At 41.7% G+C, this 18212-nt stretch overlaps 1 pseudogene across 1 annotated transcript; it reads right to left on the minus strand.

Moving 5' to 3' along the window:
* Positions 1-871: 871 nt before the first annotated feature.
* Positions 872-17205, minus strand: LOC311170350 (heterogeneous nuclear ribonucleoprotein A1-like 2; annotated as a pseudogene). The gene is made up of 3 exons: positions 17114-17205; positions 5574-5715; positions 872-1407 (listed from the first exon to the last, which is right to left on the minus strand). The product of its transcript is annotated as a heterogeneous nuclear ribonucleoprotein A1-like 2 (transcript).
* Between the last annotated feature and the right edge of the window lie 1007 nt (positions 17206-18212).

Here is an 18212-nt window from a genome sequence, read left to right on the forward strand (position 1 = left end):
ACTACCTGGCCCTCGTATTGTACCACAGGGTGTGATATCAAATCTTATCATTTTCCCAGTGGACAATTTTGGTGAAATCTCAATTTTCCTGACAGTGTTGCCCACAACACCAGCAAGACAGGTCACAATTCTCCTCATCTTGGATGAAGAATATTCTGGTTATTTATTTCTATATTAGTAAGAAGACCAGCAAAAAACCTCAGGGTTTCTGTCCCACCAACTGCACTACTCCAGGGAACTGACAGAGGGCAGTTACCCAACACGGATCTGTAAAAACTAACAGACCGCGAGTTGTTTTCTTCCAAATGTTTGTCATTTTACTTTCTATTTCTTGAATTAATAACTCATTGTCCATTCCTGCCAAAGGTAGGCCAACACCATAGCAGCAACACAGACAAGATTTATAAGTTTGATTTATATAGAATATAGGCTTTTCAAACCTATATCCTTTATAGAACTTAATGTGCTCAGAACTTAAAGAGTTAGAGGCTCTTCAAGCTATAGTCTTTTAGAGAATTCTTTTTTTTTAAGAACATTTATTCAGCAACATGATCAGATTATTACATTAAGCAATCAATGGCATGAGCCCAAAAAAAAAAAAAAATCTATGATGAAAGCCTTTGTTGGAATGCTTTCCACTTTCCACAGAATAGAAACTAAAATAACCTGTTACATAATTAGTCACGAATGCAATCCTCAAGTTTTTGCCCATGTTGTCTAAAACATGTCTTCTTTGTAGCAGGTAGACTTGCCACCCCTGAACTTGGCTGAGTTTACAAATCTATTGTAACTGGTAGCTCCCCTGTCACTTTTCTGGCTCTCTTCTGCTAAGTTTTTCTTCCCGGCAGTTAATTAAAAATTCCTGTCATTGTCAATAGCCACCACTGCTGCTGGAGCCACTATAAGTACCTTGGTTTTGGAGTTTGGTGAAGTATTGGCTTCTACCATCGTAAGGGTCAGAACATCTGCCTTCAAAGTTTCCTCCTTTCATGGGTCCAAAATTTGAAGATTGGTTGTTGTAATTGCCAAAATCACTGTAGCTTCCACCACCTCCAAAACCACTTCTGTCATTACTAGGCCCATCATAGTCATCCCCACTGCCACCAAAGCCACCTCGACCACTGAGGTTTCTGCCATGACCAAAGTTGTCATTCCCACCACAAACACCGCAAGTTCTCAGAACCACTCAACCTCTTTGGTTGAATAAAGCACTGACGATCTTTTGCTTAGATAGAGTTTTCCTTACTTCACGGTGGTAGCCATTCACATCTGGTATTTCTGAATGACAATCCTGTCTACAGAATCACAGTCATCAAAGGCTACAAAAGGAAAGCCTCTCTTTTTGCCACTGCCTCCATCAGTCGTGATTTCAGTCACTTCAATTTTCTCACACTGCTCAGAATAATCCTTTTTAAAAAATCTTTTTATTTATTTATTTTTAAGATCTATTTATGCATACAAGGACCAGGGTTTAAGCCAGAGGTGCGGGGGGTGAGAGGGTTGACCAGAGAGAGTGAGGAACAGAACAGGCAGATCTACTGAATGAAATACACTGTTGAGGGGAGCAGCAGGCATGGCAGGAGAGGTCTGCTGCACCATGTGGGCTGCTCCCTTGCTGGCCAGGGATTGAAATCTTGCTGCAGTGGCTGACAGGTAGCTTGATAGCACTGTCTTTAACCCCTGCACCACCAGGGAGGCCCAAAGAATAATCCTTTACATGATGTTCTTCAATGCTTCTTTAATGCCATCTACAAAAATCTTTTTCACAGTTAAGTGGGCCTGGGATCTTCGAGAATCTTCTGGTGACACAGCCCTCTTTAGTCCCATAACTCTTCCACCCACCTCGCATGGCCCTGTATTCACAGCTGTACCCACCTCCCCCACCTTGACATCAGTGACAAACCCTAAACCTCTGGATGGCTTGGTGTTTGGACCTCTTATTAACATGCAGTCTGTGAGCTTTCCCCTTTGCTCAAAAGAGCTTCTCAAGGTTAAATGAAGAGCTTCTGCCGGTGTTCCAGCTTCTTGTGAGACTCTGCTAAGGGGAGCGGGCGACAGGAGAGATCTGTGAGCCATGTGGGACCTACACATGCTGTCAATGGAAGGGGAGACTTTTACATGATGGCATCCACAGGTGGAAAGGCTCATGTAGAACTCTTAAAGGAGTAGGGAGGAGTTTCCTTTTGCCCCTGCACTTTCCTATCTCACCATGTCTTGAAGGAATTTGGGAAATGAAAACACAAATAAAGAGATTCTGATAACTTCAAGAATTTCTTCTGTAATTCTAAACGCTTCAGGCCTGTAAGATTTATTCTAATAAACCCTGACATTGATAGATTAGACTCATTCCTTGGCCCCACAATCAGTGCATATTCCCTCTCCCTCCTGATTTAAGTGATAATAACACAAATCCAGGGCAGGAAAAAAGTACAAAATCGTTTGATTCAGCACAACCCTTGAGGGGAACGCTCTGAGTTCATCTATATTTAAAATTAGCATTTAAAAATTACTATTGGGCCTCCCCTGGTGGTGCAGCGGTTGAGCACTGTGCTGCGAAGCTGCCTGCAGCCTCTGCAGCGCCGGTTCAATCCCCGGCCACCAGACGAGGGTCCCACATGGCTCACAGATCTCTCCTGTCACCCGCTACTCCCCTCAGCAATGTGTTTCGTCAGTGTAAGGGCAGGACCGGGCACAGTGCAGGTTTTCTGATCCCATGCAGACCGGGTAAAGGAGAAGTCAGAGTCCTCAGTGGTTTTTTGCAGGTCTTTTATTGGGGTTCACCAGGCATGTGGCAGGCAGGGTTGCTGGCTGGGGGGCTGGGAGGCTGGCAGGCCTCCCAACCCCCAGCAAGTCTTGACTCTATCTGGGCTCTCTGGCGTTCTTTCTGCTGCTTCTCGGCTTCTCTTTCGGCTTCTGCTTCGGCTTCTACTGCTGCTGCTTTCTCCGCTTCTTGCGTCCCTGTGACGCCGCCCTTAAAAGCACAGTCTTAGCGCAGATGTACCCACTTCAGGTGCCCGCCATCAGGCATGCATTCAGGATCACAGGGTTCCCTCATCTATCCTGATGGCGGGAGGGCACAAAAGCCTGATACCTTTTACCTTACCCTACAGTCAGTCTTCCTGTTCTGTTCCCTGCTCTGGCTCTGGTGAATTCTCTCAGCGACCCGTGCTTCTGACTGTACCCAGTGCTTGTATAAATAAATAAATCTTTAAAAAAATAAAATAAAATAAAAATTACTATTATTCCTTTCCCCATCTTTAAATATCTATTAGAGTTTTCTCTCCATTCAGGAAAGTTGCTACATTTTTTTAGATTAATAAAGCTTTTGCTCAGTTTCTTAGCTAAATATAAATGTGTACTTTCAAATGTCTTGCATTCATTGCCAAGCTTATCTAAAACACTCCACCCACTCATTGGGAAATTCCCAGTATCATTTCCTTTTGGTTCTAGTCAAATAGACAAGCCCCAGGTTAGCCTACTCAAGGAAACTGTTTCTAGCTGAAACTGCTTAACTGAATTCAAATGCCTTCTTGTCCCCCTGAATTGCCATACTCATTCTTTTTACCTGAGGAATAAACTGTAAAGGGAGCATGGGGGTGACCCTGTGCCCCTGGGGTCTCATGGTCTAGATGTCTTGGGCCGGGGACACCAGACCCTGCCTCCATGAGGGCTTGGGGTGGAGGCAAGGGGGGGTCCTCAAGGCTGATCCTCATTTCAGATCAGTGTTAGGCATCTATAATTCAGGCACCCCCACTGCAGACCTTCAGAAGAAGAGAGGGGCAAATCAACCCCCTGGGCACAGTCATCATCTGGGGAACAATCAAAAAGAGCATGGTTGGACTATGGAGAGCTGTGTGGAGATTTCTCGACCTACTTAACATAGAGCTTCCATATGATCCAGCAATTCCACTCCTAGGTATTTGCGCAAAGTGCTGCGGACCAGTGCAGTGGTAGACTAGCAAGGCCGACCCAGGGATGAGAGACTGAGCAGGGTGGTCAAGGATTCGGCAAAAGAATGACAGACACACTTCAAGAGTGAACATCTGACTGTAATGTGCTCAAAATCAACGTACATTTTTATACATTTCTTAAAGCATTACATCATATAATTTCTTGCCATAGAAATGATTGACATGATATTCTTTCTCAACAGAATACAATCACAAGACATAATAGACTTAGAATTACAACAAGTTATATTTTAACTAATGATTGATCATGGATTACATTCTCTGTGGTTAGAATATAGTTCCTGCCTAAACCAGTTAAACTAGTTATTTGATTATACCCTATAATTATAAGTACTATTATTATTATTATTATTATTTGGGAACTGGCCGCCTATTTAACTGTTTTAATATTTTATATTAGGTTGATCGGTATTAATTAAAAGCTTGCAAGCTTATATATATTAATTAGGGTTATTTTAAGGAGATTGCCAACAAGTGTTTTTTATTTATGATTATTTTAAGGGATGTGTTGACTGTTGGAGGAAGTTGCTATATTATTATTCATATATAATTGTCAACTTGTTAACTTGATATCAGGTAGCCGAATTTTTTTGTGGTTATACATTAAGCAGTAACTTTAGACTCATTACACCACTATACCTTAACTTAGGAGAATAAAAGCAATACAAGGAAGAAAAGACATTTAAAATTACAGAGGTCAGCAAGAAGGTATGTAGAAACACAGGGGGTAGTTGTTGCTATGGCAGTAACGGCAGGGACTTGTGTTTGTGGCATTCAATCTTCTTAGCATCTGATACATCATCTGCAGCAATCTTCTTGGGGGAGTAGGTGCAGCGTGTCCCTCCCGCGTGCTCCGCGCCTTGACCGTGCTGAACAAGGACCAGATTGGTTTCACCTAAGTTCTTCCGCGGGAGGGGGTCCCGCACAAAGGACACAGAAACATCAATTCCAAAGAGCACCTGCACGCCTATGTTTATAGCAGCACTGTTTACAATAGCTAAGATTAGAAACAACCCAAATGCCCAAAAATAGATGACTGGATCAAGAAGATGTGGTACATATACACCATGGAATATTACTCAGCATTCAAAAAAGATAAGCACATGCCATTTGCAGCAACATGGATGGCGCTGGAAGGGATCATGCTCAGCGAAATAAGCCAGAAAGAAAAAGAAAAATACCGGATGGTCTCACTCATAGCAGGACTCTAGAAAACTTAAATAAGGGACCAGGAAAAAGAATAACTATAAGAAAGTGAAAATCAAAATCAACAAACAACTATGAACCAGAGACACTCTATAGGGGGTGGGGAGTGGGGAGGGGAGGGATTGGGGTCAAAATAAGGGTGTTGCAATTGTATGGGGAATATAAAAATAAAATTTAAAAAAAAAAAGAGCATGGTTGGAAGCACGAGCAATAAGACTATGGGGTGAGCTGGTATGGTGACTTTTCACATGAACCCCATCTACATGATCTCCTGGGGCTGGGGAACCAAACCCCCAGTCCAGAAATGTGGGCAACATGAGGGAGGCTTCCTGCTTTCCCAGCTGAGGGAGGAAAACATCAGAGATGTGACTGGGGACCCAGCGCAGGACTGGAAACCATGAAAGGAGGTGCAAGAAGCTGGATGTACCACGTGCTGGCATCTGTCCCCACCAGAGAATTTCCCCACTGACATTGGCTGGGAGTTGGGTTTTCAACACCAGAATTATAAGACTCAGAAGCAGCATCATGTGACAGCCATCTGAAAGGAAGGGACAAGAAGTATAAATGAGAAAGCATGGAATCCAAGACCACACTGGTCTGAAGAAAATGGGAGCATCTCCTCTGCCACAGGACATTCCAAAAACAAGAATCTAGAGAATCACCCCACACACCTGCCCTCTAAGAGGTCCCTGAAGTGCTCTGCCTGGCTACCTACCTCCCAGTTGCTCCTAGGGATCTGAGCAGCCAGACCACTGCAGTCCCAGAGCACAGGCCCTCATCCAAGAAAAGAACAAGATTCTAGGAAAAGGATAAAGCTCGTAGGTCAACCATCAATCTAGGACATGCAGTGAGGGAGGAGTCAGAGTGATTGGAGAGGCGGAGGGAGACTTGGGGGAGTGGGGCGGTGGTTAGGGGGTGGTATGGTCCTCCCATACCACCAATGGAAAACAATGACTATATAAAGATGACTGAATATGTGAGAAAATTATAAATAAATAAATAAATAAAAGGTAAAGGAAGGATACTGTTCTCATCTAAGAGAACAATAAGGTAGAAAAAATATTTCTTTTTTTTTTTTTTTTAAAGATTTATTTATTTATGCATACAAGAACTGGGGTACAGGCCAGAGGTATGGGGCAGGGGGTGAGAGGATTCACCAGAGACAGGGTAGGGAACAGAACAGGCCGACCTACTGAAATACACTACTGAGGGGAGCAGCGGGCGAAACAGGAGAGGTCTGCTGCACCATGTGGGTAGCTCCCTGGCCAGCAGGGATTGAACTCAGGCTACAGTGGTTGTGGGTAGCTTCATAGTGCTGTGCTTAACCCCTTGTGCCACAAGGGAGGCCCTTGAAAAGACATGTCTACAGCTTAAAGGATACAGGTAGATGAACTAGTATATATAGCATACTAGTATATATATTATATATAATATTATAAATATATTATATTATATATAATATATATGTGTGTGAATATACACAATATGTGTCAGGGAGGAGAGGAAATTTACCCTACCCCTCTTGGTTCTTCTTGTGCTGGTCAAATAATTAACTAACATCAGACAAACGAGTAGGAGGAAAAAAACAAATTTAATTACACACATTCAGGAATCCACATAGACATGTATTCAATAGGTCAGTGAGGAAAAGGTTGATACATATCTTGACGTGAAGACTGAGATAGGGGCCAGGGCTTTCGGGAGAGAAGAGGAGAGGGTGACTCATATGACAAAGACCAGATGCTCTATAATTACGTTTGCCCTGCAGTAGAGTTAGAAAGGTTATTTCTATAAAAGGTTTCTCTGATAGAAAGATTATTTTTGTTAAAAATACTAATTCCAGGTAGGAATTTCATCCTTCCAGTTAGTTAAGGGAGTGGTAAACATTTCTTATGAGTCTGCAGGGCCTCAGCTAGAAATAATCCACCTCCCTAAGGGGCAAGGCCTGTTCTAGATACCTTGCAGAGACCTATCCTTCAGAAGCATTATAGATGTCATATATATTTATGTATTATATATATATATACATATATATATAATACATTTGTTTGTATTTATCTTAGCAGAAGTTGTGAAAGTAGTCATGATTCCTTATCACTGCACAACTCAAAGTACTACTACAACTATTACTTTCCTGTATGCATTGCATTTGGGAGGTAGGAATAAAGAGAAGGGGAAATCAAAACTGAGTTGCCTTTTTTAATTTAATTTTTTTTTTTTTGCATAGAAGAACTGGGATGTAGGCCAAAGGTATAGGAGGTGAAAGGATTCACCAGAGATAGAGTGGGGAGCAGAACAGGTGGATTTACTGAAATACACTGCTGAGGGGAGCAGTGGACAACACAGGAGAGGTCTGCTGTGCCATATATGGGTTAGCTCCCTGGTTCAGGAACCAACTGAGGCTGTAGTGGTGATAGCATTGAGCCATAACCCATAGGCCATCAGGGAGGCCCCTCAAAGCTGAGTTTCCCTCAGAGGTCACTCCATGAATTTGTCCAGACTTGGGTAGGAACACTTGCCTCTGTTAGACTTTGAGACTTGTAGGCAAAGCTACAAAGTCTATAAACACAGACCTCAACTACCTTAAGTCATGTAAAGTAGATTTTCCTGGGTTGAGCTTTGGAGCTGCCTGAATTTTAAGGAGAAACAACAAATTCTTCCTTGGTCTTGGCTGTAGTTTAGAACAAAGCTAACATGATAATCATATCCTTATGGATATGTAGAGAGAGTTTTCTCCAAGCTCCATAATCCTCTTACCATGGCATATGTCACCACACACACATTATGGCTCAGGACTGCCCGAGATAGGCCAAGTATAGCTGGGCAGGGAAGGGAACAAGGTATCTCTGGCTTCTATCCCTTTTTCTTTCCTTCTTTTAAAAATTTGTTTATTTATGCATACAAGAACTGAGGTCCAGGCCAGAGGTGTGGGAGGTAAGAGGATTCACCAGAGACAGAGTGGGGAGCAGAACAGGCAGATTGACTGAAACACACTGCTGAGGGGAACAGCGGGCAAGTCAGGAGAGGTCTGCTGCGCCACTTGGGTAGCTCCCTGGCCGGGGATCAAACTCATGCTGCAGAGGCTGCAGATAGCTTCATAGTGCTGTGTCTTAACCCCTTGCACCTCCAGGGAGGCCCTATACCTCTTTCTACTCAGCACTCCAAACTAAGAAAGGCAGACTTTGAGGAGAATTCAGCAGTGGAGACCCCAGTGTTTTAGAAAACCCACTGGAATATTTAGTAGACAAACTTGACATTTCCCTTTTTGTTTCAGTTTCAGGAGACAAAGCCCCAGGTAATTGCTGTTGCTCAACTTAAAACCTTAAAATGAGGGCCCTCACCGGTGGCACAGGGGTTAAAGACACAGCACTATCAAGTTATTGCCAGCCTCTGCAGCACCAGTTCTATCCCTGGCCCACCAGCGAGCTACCCACATGGTGCAGCAGACCTTTCCTTTCTCGCCCGCTGCTCCCCTCAGCAGTGTATTTCAGTAGAGCTGCCTGTTCTGTCTCTCACTCTCTCTGATGAATCCTTTTATCCCCTATCCCCCCATTCTTGTATGCATAAATAAATAAATCTTAAAAAAAAAAAACAACAAAAACTTAAAATGCACCTGACCTTTCACCAGAGGTGTGTGAGAGAATGGTAACTGGACCTAGGGAAAGTATTGACTAACTTTTCCCTGATCATACCCTAGCACATGGAAAGAAAATCAAATTTTCTTTAATCTTATTATTTTTGACTGTCCTGTCAAGATTTAACTTCAGCAGGGGGAGGGAGAGGAGTTACAATAAAAGAATCTGGCTCTGTATAAAAGTTGACTCATTTAACCCCCAAGGGTCTCTCTGAAGAATTATCATTATTTCAAAGAGAAAAGTGTATTGGGGAAAATAAACAAAAATGTATATTTAATTGGTAAAGAAGAAATACAGATATGCTTTTCTGTTTTCTTTAGAAAATGACTATTATACTTTGTTACCTTTTATCTTACAGCAAACACATTAAAGAGATATTTTTCTTAGGCTCAGACCTAAATCCTTTTCCTTTTCTTTATTTCCTCCTCTCTCACCTTTTCTCATATCTCCTAGCTTTATTTTCCTTCTGTCTCAGGAAAAGAAAAGGGAAAAAAGAGTTAGGTATCTACTGACAACAATCAGAAGACTTCCAGAAAATAATTATACTACAATAAACACATATAGAAAGACAAATACCTAGGTGTGCCTGGAATACTTAAGGAAATTTGTCCTAAATTTGTTCTAGCTTAGACTGATAAGAAGCAGTGTACTAAAGGTTCAGATCCCAAAAGGAAAACAATGGTTGTAACAATTTTTCATGCAACCCACCTTTTCTGGATTTAAAAAAACAGGTGCTCTCATGAGATGCTTTTTTCATCGTCTGAATCTGTGTAGGACATTGTGTAAATATAAATTGGATATGTTTATTAACTTCAAGTTTCCTTGCCAAACTTTGAAGGCAATACCTGATTTCTAAGAATCACCCTCATTTATAGGTATTGTTAAATTTCCTTTTACTTACTGCTTTCACTTACTCCAAATGGGATTGTAGAAACTTAGAGCTAGAAATATTCTAACGCTTTCATTTTATATATACAGAAAAGTTGGACTTTCTGGCTTGCTCAAAATACTCTATTATTATTTTACTCTGGTCTTATACTCTAGGTAAAAATCTATACTTTTACATTGTTTGATTATAGTTGATATTTATCACTACATTTGAAGCCATCTAGGAATATGTTATATTAAACAAGATAATTGCCCATGAACGAAAAATGTATTCAAAGAGTTATTTTAATCAGTGTCTCTCTCCCAATTAGATGTGGTGTCCAAAATATTTAATAATAGGTACTGACCCACTGACACAGGCACCAGTTGTAAGCCCTCTGTATCATATATGGTATTGTATCCCAAAGTTACCTCCATTAAAAAAATACAATTATTATTATTACTGTTATTATTATTATTTTACTTCTATTATTGTATTATTATTGTTTTATTTTTTACATCATTGTTCATTTTTAAACAATATTTGCTTCCCCCAACCCCCTCAGGTGTAGTCCCCATAGAGTTTCCTTTACCAATGCACCCGTGCACCATCACCTCAGTCCCCTGTGCGCCTCCCTCCCTCTGATCCCTCTCCCTCCTCCTCCCTGCAGGATGTCTCTGATTTATAATTGTCTGTTTTTGCTTTGTTGTGTTTTGTACTGTTGTTACTTTTTTACCCTGATGTCTTATTTGGTTTCCCTATATTCCTGTTATAAGTGAAACCATCCAATATTATTGTTATTGTTATTGTTATTATTAATAAATAAAGACTTCACCTCTTCCAAGTAGGCAAGTGTTAACCAGGCAGGAAAAAAACAATCACTGTTGTATAATACTAAAAGAGAAAGCTTGGAATAATTTGTGCTCCTCTGGGATCCTGAAAAAATCCATTTCACGTGATTTCTCATAAGGCAGCTTTTGAAATGAAGTCAGTATGCCACAAATGGTATCTGATGGTTTCACATTCGATATTATGGTTGATAAAGATTTAGTCCAGTGGAATGTAAAACCCAATTACAGTATCAGCCTTGAGCACATAGGAAAGTTTGAATTAATGAGAAATATAAACCCTTAGGTGTAGTTTTGAAAACCTTTCCCTTACCTGAGAATAATGTCATATTAAAATTACATGATTGACCTATCCATAGTTACACTCCTTGTGAACAAAATTATATAAATGCTTTTTGTTCCTGCTAATTTGTCTTTATGCCATTTGATATCCAACAGGAAGCAGGTTTCCTCTTTCAGTTTAATTCAAATTCTATTCCAGGAACAAATAGAAACTGTTTCTTTTTACATTATTTTAAGGTGTCACTTATGTTTCTCTGTCAATTCACTATTAGAAGTAACCCAAGGAGAGAAGGAGAGAAAGACTTTTTTTTTTACTTTTTTTAAAAAAAGATTTATTTATTTACACAAGAACCGGGGTACAGGCCAGAGGTTTGGGGGGGGGGGTGAGAGGATTCTCCAGAGACAGAGCGGGGAACAGAACAGGCAGATTGACTAAAATACACTGCTGAGGGGAGCAGCGGGGCACCAGGAGAGGTCTGCCATGCCATGTGGGTATCTCCCCAGCCAACTGGGATCAAACCGGTGCTGCAGAGGCTGCAGACAGCTTCACAGTGCTGCACTCAACCACCTATGCCACCAAGTTGGCCCTGAGAAAGGCTTTTATAATTAGTTAGTATTTCTATACTTGGCCAAATTCTTTAAAAGTCCTTCAGATAAGTAGAGTATAATGTAATTTCATTTATTTGCACTAACAGAAATGTAGGAATAACAAGAGAGACATAGGGCAAGCAGAGAGCCCTTAGTGTCAGAATAGAGTAGAAGTTTCAGGACTAGGGCAACAGGACACATTGGAATAAAGATGATAAAGAAAAGCATGCTAAGATAAGGGCTGGGACACAGAGACTCAGTTCTGGGCACAGAGACATTAGGGCAGTGAGTAAGACCACCTAAAACTAACCAATCACAAAGAGACTGGTGGAGCTTTAGAATAATTAGGGAAAGAAGGTGCATATTCCCTGAGGTACGACTCCACTTGGCTTCCTTGCCCCTCCCTGGCCTGGTTCCACCAGCCTGGAGTCCCACTTTATTTCTGTTCCTTTTTCTCCTCAATGAACTTTTTTTTTGAAAGATTTATTTATTTATGCATATAAGAACTGGGGTATAAGCCAGAGGTGTGGGGGGTGAGAGGATTCACCAGAGACAGAGTGGGGAGCAGAACAGGCAGATTGACTGAAATACACTGCTGAGGGGAGCAGTGGGTGAGACAGGAGAGGTCTGCTGCTCCATGTTGGCAGCTCCCTGGCTGGGAATTGAACTACTGCTGCAATGGCTGGAGATAGCTTGACAAGGCTGTCTTTAACCCTTGAGCCATGAGGGAAACCCATAAACTTTTTTCTTTCTCTAAACAGATCTGCCTCTTTTCTCTTGCTTGCCTGAGCGTCAGCGAAGTTCTTGCTGCAGCTTCGTGAGACACCAGCTAGTGATGGTCTAGTGGCTGGGACTCAACGCTGCCACTGCAGCCTGGTATGTGCTCCTGACTGGGAGACTAGGCCTGAAAACCTGAAATTATGGTATCAAAAGGAAAATTTGTTTGTCCAGCTGGGACTCATGCATTCGATCCTTACACATACTGTTCATTTTAGTTGGATGATGGATCAAATGATTGGTTAAAAGAAATTCATACACAGAATTGTATGAATTGGTGATTGTATGAATTGTATGAATTGGTGATTCATTAGTTTTGGCTTTCCCTCTCTTATCTCTCTCTCTTTTTTAAAGATTTATTTATTTATGCATACAAGAACTGGGGTGTAGGCTAGAGGTTGAGGGTGTGTGTGAGAGAGATTCACCAGAGACAGAGTGGGGAGAACAGGCAGATCTACTGAAGTACACTGCTGAGGGGAGCAACGGGTGAGATAGGAGAGGTCTACTGTACCATGTGGGTAGCTCCCTGGCCGGGGATCAAACTCGTGATGCAGTGGCTGTGGCTAGCTTCATAGTGCTGACCTTTTTGTTCGGTTTCTCTCTTTTCCACATGTAAGTGAAACTATCGATGCACAAGATAAAAGTGTTTTTTTTAAGATATATTTATTTATGCATACAAGAGCTGGGGTACAGGCCAGAGATGTGGGGGGTGAGAGGATTCACCAGAGAGAGTGGGGAACAGAACAGGCAGACTGACCGAAACACTGCTGAGGGGAGCAGCAGGCGAGACAGGAGAGATCTGCTTCGCCATGTGGGTTGCTCCTTGGCCTGCCAGGGATTGAACTCATGCTGCAGAGGCTGTGTAGTGCCCACAGTGCGGTGCTCAACCCCTTGTGCCACCAGGGAGGCCCCTACAAGATAAAAGTTTTTAAGAGGCTGGTCCCTTTTAACATTGTGAGGCAGAAACTCTTCCTCCTTTTCCCTGACTTCTGGTGGTTTGCTGTCACTTTCTGACATTTCTTTGTGTGTAAACACATCATCTTGAGCTCTACCTTCATATTCATATTGCTTACTCATCTGTACATATATCTGGAACCAAATTTCCCCAATGCTGGATTAGGTCGTGATGTAATTTTAACTCAGTTGCCCTCCCACAGAACTCTATCTTAAATAATGTCACATTTGGGGTTTAGGACTCCACCATAAGAATTTGAAGGGACAAAATTCAACCTGTGAGAAGCTCATCCCTAACTGCTCACCTCCAGGTCAGTCTCCTGCCATAGTTCATCTCCCACTTATTCATCCTGGGTTCTCCTGCCTGGTACTCAGTGACTAAAATCTGGTCTGCAGCAGGTGCTTTTTTTCCCAGCACCATTTGCACCCATTTCTCCAGCTAACAGACATGCCCATTTTCAAACCCATCAGATCATCAGGTCAAAACCCTAAATCTTTTCCACTTCTTTAAGAGGAGTTGTGAACAAGAAAACTCACAGATCCTGAAGAGTAGATTAAAAGTGACTTCTAGGGGCCTCGCTGATGGCACAAGGGGTTAAGACACAGCACTACGAAGCTCTCCGCAGCCTCTGCAGCACAAGTTCGATCCCCAGCCAGGGAGATACCCACATGGTATAGCAGACCTCTCTTGTCTCACCCGCTGCTCCCCTTAGCAGTGTATTTCAGTCAGTCTGCTTGTTCTGTTCCCCACTCTGTCTCTGTTGAATCCTTTCACCCCCATCCCACCACATCTTTGACCTGTACCCCAGTTCTTTTGTGCATAAATAAATAAAGTGACTTCTAAAGCAATAAGCAGAAATAAAAGAAAAACAATAGGCCAAGGGGTACCACCATAATTTGTAAAAAGTCTTTATTTTACCACACCCCATTTCCTTTCTAGCAGGCTGTTTTCATGCCCTTAGAAGTTTGGGTGGTGGTGAGTGCTGCAGGTCAAAACAGTCTCTTCACTTTCATAGTCACAGAAGAATTGTCTCCAGCACCGGGCACAAAGACAAATTCACATGCTCTCAAGCTTTTGGAAACCCTGCTTTAAGAATTAATTCACTGCACTAGGAAAGTACAACTTTTATTTGTTACTAAAAGATGTGGGTACTTTGAAAGGTGGGAATTAAATAACATACAAAAAAGATGATTACTTTTGGAAAAATGGATCCCTATAGAAATATTCCTTTGATGCACAGAATACCAGAGCACAATTAGAAATCACATTTTCTGAAGCCAGAAATGAGTTTGCTATGGGAAAAATAAATTTTTTTTAGTTACCCAGAGAAAGAATGTATGGTTTGTTAGATTCTAAACACCAGGATAAGGATGTTTTTCTACTCTCTTTAAAGGGAGAATTTAATGGAAAATGAAAGTTCTATTCAAGATGTTGCCTCTCCACAAGGGTTCCCACTTCAAAGAGCCCTGTAAAGATATTTGACAGGGTGGACACTGCATCCTATAAAATGTCAGTGAGGGAGCAATTGAGTTCTGTGGTCTTAGGAGCTGGAAGATATAGCATCATCAACCATTTAGGGTTGCTGAGGTGTGTGATTCTCATATATTTCCTTTCCCCTGACCCCATGTTTAGTTCACGCTATCTCTGTTTCATGCAGAGTCAAGCTAGGCTCAGCTTAATGCATCTCTTTGAAGTTGCTAAAAGGCATTCACTTGCACCATACTGTAGGTTTTCTGCAGATGTTAGAAAACAAATGAAGATGGGTTTGCATAGCACAATTTTCTTCTCCCAATTAAAAAAAAAAATCAGGAACTCTCTGGTGGCTCAAGGGATTAAGCACAGCTCTGTGACACTCTCTGCAGCCTCTGCAGCACGAGTTGAATCCCCAGTCAGGGACATACCCACATGACACAGCAGACCTCTCCTGTCTAGCCTGCTGCTCCCCTCAGCAGTGCATTTCAGTCATTCTGCCTGTTCTGTTCCTCACTCTGTCTCTGGTGAATCCTCTCACCCCCCACACCTCTGGCCTCTATCCTAGTACTTGTATGCATAAATAAATGAATCTTTTAAAAAAATTTTAAAAATTATTTTTGATCACCACCTACATTCAGAAATACACTTAACATTAGGCCTCTGACTATCATAGGTGTGTTAATATGTTACACTGCATTTATCCTACATGTTATACCTGCTGATATTCTCTGTTCTACTCAGACTGAAAAATTGCTTATGGGCAGAATGACAGGTAATTGTAGGGCTTAACTTGTTTATTTCCTTTCTCTCAGGGATCATTATAACTGCCTTTTGTTCTACATCTGAAAATGGTCTTGGCAAGTGTACGTCCAATTGTTTAAAGCAGGAAGACTAGTCCAGTACTTGTTACCCCATCACCATTGGATACGAAGTTATGCTAATTGATTTTCATCTACCCTCAACCTTAATTAAGAATGCACTTTTGTGATTTATGGTAACTTTTATAAGACCTACTACAAGTGCTTCTGTTATCTCTATTTTCAATCAACAAAAGCAGCATGGTTAAGTAGCCTAATTAACAATTAAGGAATTGTTCTTTAGTGGAAGAAGTGGCAGCTGGATCTCTGGGGATTTCTTTTTTATTGTAATTCGATGTGTCAGTCATTTACATGTCTATATAACCTATACCCTGAACAAAGTCTAAGCAACTAGTGAACCAGCGACCCACACCCTTTTTATAGCCTCTTAGATTTAAGAATGCAACATATTCCTTAGTTCAGCAGATTTTGCCAAGGAGAATTGTCAAGTGACTCTAACTGGGAAGTTAGTTGAAGTCTATTGCTAGAACTTATACTTTTACCAGAATCAGACTTCCATGAAATATTTGGGATGGGCACATGACTGAACAGAATTTGGAATTCATCAAGGTAAAAAGAATGGGCAATAATGATTGTTGATAAGTATTTATATAGCAGAATACTGCTGGTTGACCCTTGACTTTTTTTTTTAATCTAGAAGTTATATTGTGAGAAGAGGAGAGTTCTAGCCCTTAACTCCTTCTAAGTATTGAAGGCTGTCAAAAAGAATCTGATTTCTATCAGCAACCAAAAAGGCTTACATCTGTTGTAAACAATGGAGCATCAAAGAGTTGGAAGTTTTCACCTTTTCTTCAATCTCTTGGGCCTGTGAATTATAGATGCATCAAAATGATAATGGTATTATTTTGTTCTTTATAGTTTTGAGCTGAAGGATATGTAGGAGTGCACAGAGATTTGTGGCTAATTTCCAGGCAAGTATATTTGTTAGAAAAGAAAGGTGGCCAAGAGTAACAGACTGGGGGGCCTCCCTCATGGTGCAGGAGTTAATCTCAGCACTATCAAGCTATCACCAGCCAGGGAGCTAAGCCACATGCCACTCTCCTGTCTCACTGCTGCGCCCCTCAACAGTGTATTTCAGTTGATCCACCTGTTCTGCTCCCCACTCTGTCTCTGGTAAATTTTCTCACTGCTAGCCCCCATTCCCCCCCACCTCTGGCCTACACCCCAGTTCTTGCATACATAAATAAATAAAATGAATCTTAAAAAAAAAAAAAGGAGTAACAGGCTGAAGCAGGCTTTACTGAAAGTCCGTGGAAAACGACTCCCTGCAGGCTGAGTCTCCCACCCCTGAAATGGAGAGAGTGGGTCTTTATAAGGTGTTGCGTTGGACAACACCACACTGACAAACAGAAGTCGTGGAGCAGGCTACATAATGCAGGATGCTGCTGAAGAGCAAGATCCTGGCCCTTTTATTGACACATGTAATTGATTGTAAGGAGATTAAAGAAAGGGGAAGGGTGTAGAAGATTAGGGATTGTGAGTCTGCCCTCCAGGCACTTCTAATCTACTTGATAATACACCCTAATCCCCAGCCATGGTTCTAATCTTATCAACAAGGTGCTCCACTGATCAGCTTCTGGGGTCCCTTGTCATACATCAGTCCTCGGCCCCCCGGGGCATTCCTGGTCATACCTCGTGACGTATAAGTCGGGAGTATGTGTTATACATCGTTCTTCAGCCCGCTGGGCTTTCCGAACATACCTCCTGATGCACGTCTTATGCATCGGTCCTCAGCCCTCCCCGGGCATTCTGGACACACCTTGTGATGCATAACATTCCCAGTGTGATCCAGCTTTGTGTTCTTGTTTGATTTGAAGGGCTTAAGGGTTGGGCTGCTGTTCCTAACTGGCCAGACCACTTTGACCTTGTTTAGGTGACAAAATGGCAGCCAAATAGGCTGCCTAGGAGTAGCAGACCCACAATAAGGTTAGACGACTGATGGAATTTTTGGTGTATGTGAGGGGGTCTCTTCTGCCAGAGGGGGTCTGCTGGAATTATTTACTGCTGGGGGCAGGTCTGCTGGAATTGTTTACAGTTGTCAGCTTTATCTCTGATTCTGTTTTTCTCAGGTTTCCTGGTTGCGCAGATTTTAGGAGAGATCTGTTTGTGCTCTCATCAAAACTGGACAAGCTCTCAGGTTTATTTTCTCTAGCCATTTCCCTCACCTGAGGTAATATAATCAAAGGAACAATATGTAACCATCTGTATACCCTGAAGAAGTCATGCTTTTCCCTTTACTTTATTTGGAATTCTCACATCAAATATGACTCTTCACTTAGAAATCTTTTTATCTCCAACCCTATTTTTATAAAATAATGCCTATTTTTAAAAAATAATATTTTGCTGCAAAAAAATTTTGTGAATGACTGATTCATTTTTTTTTTTTTTTTTTTTTTTTTAGTAGCTATCGGTAGTCACTGGGGAAAAAAAAAAAAAAGGAGCATGCTATCAGGTTATAATGCAACCAAGTATCAGATTTTAGTCAATTCCAATGTCCTACATAGTTTCACCAATGAGGACTCAGATTTTGATCCAGGATGCAAGGCTTGCTAAAGGCAGTTTTTGCAGCTTGAAAGGTCATCATATAAGAGCTTCAAGGTGATAGAGTTGTTAGTATAACTTTTGCCTGGAACTATTAAAATCGGGAGAATTTCACTTTAAACAGGCAGAATATACTCACCACCCACCCCAGGAGGTTTCTCAGGAAACTAGGGAGAGTGGCAGAAGCCAG

This window comes from Talpa europaea, assembly GCF_964194135.1.
Source record: "Talpa europaea genome assembly, chromosome: 4".
NCBI lineage: Eukaryota > Metazoa > Chordata > Mammalia > Eulipotyphla > Talpidae > Talpa > Talpa europaea.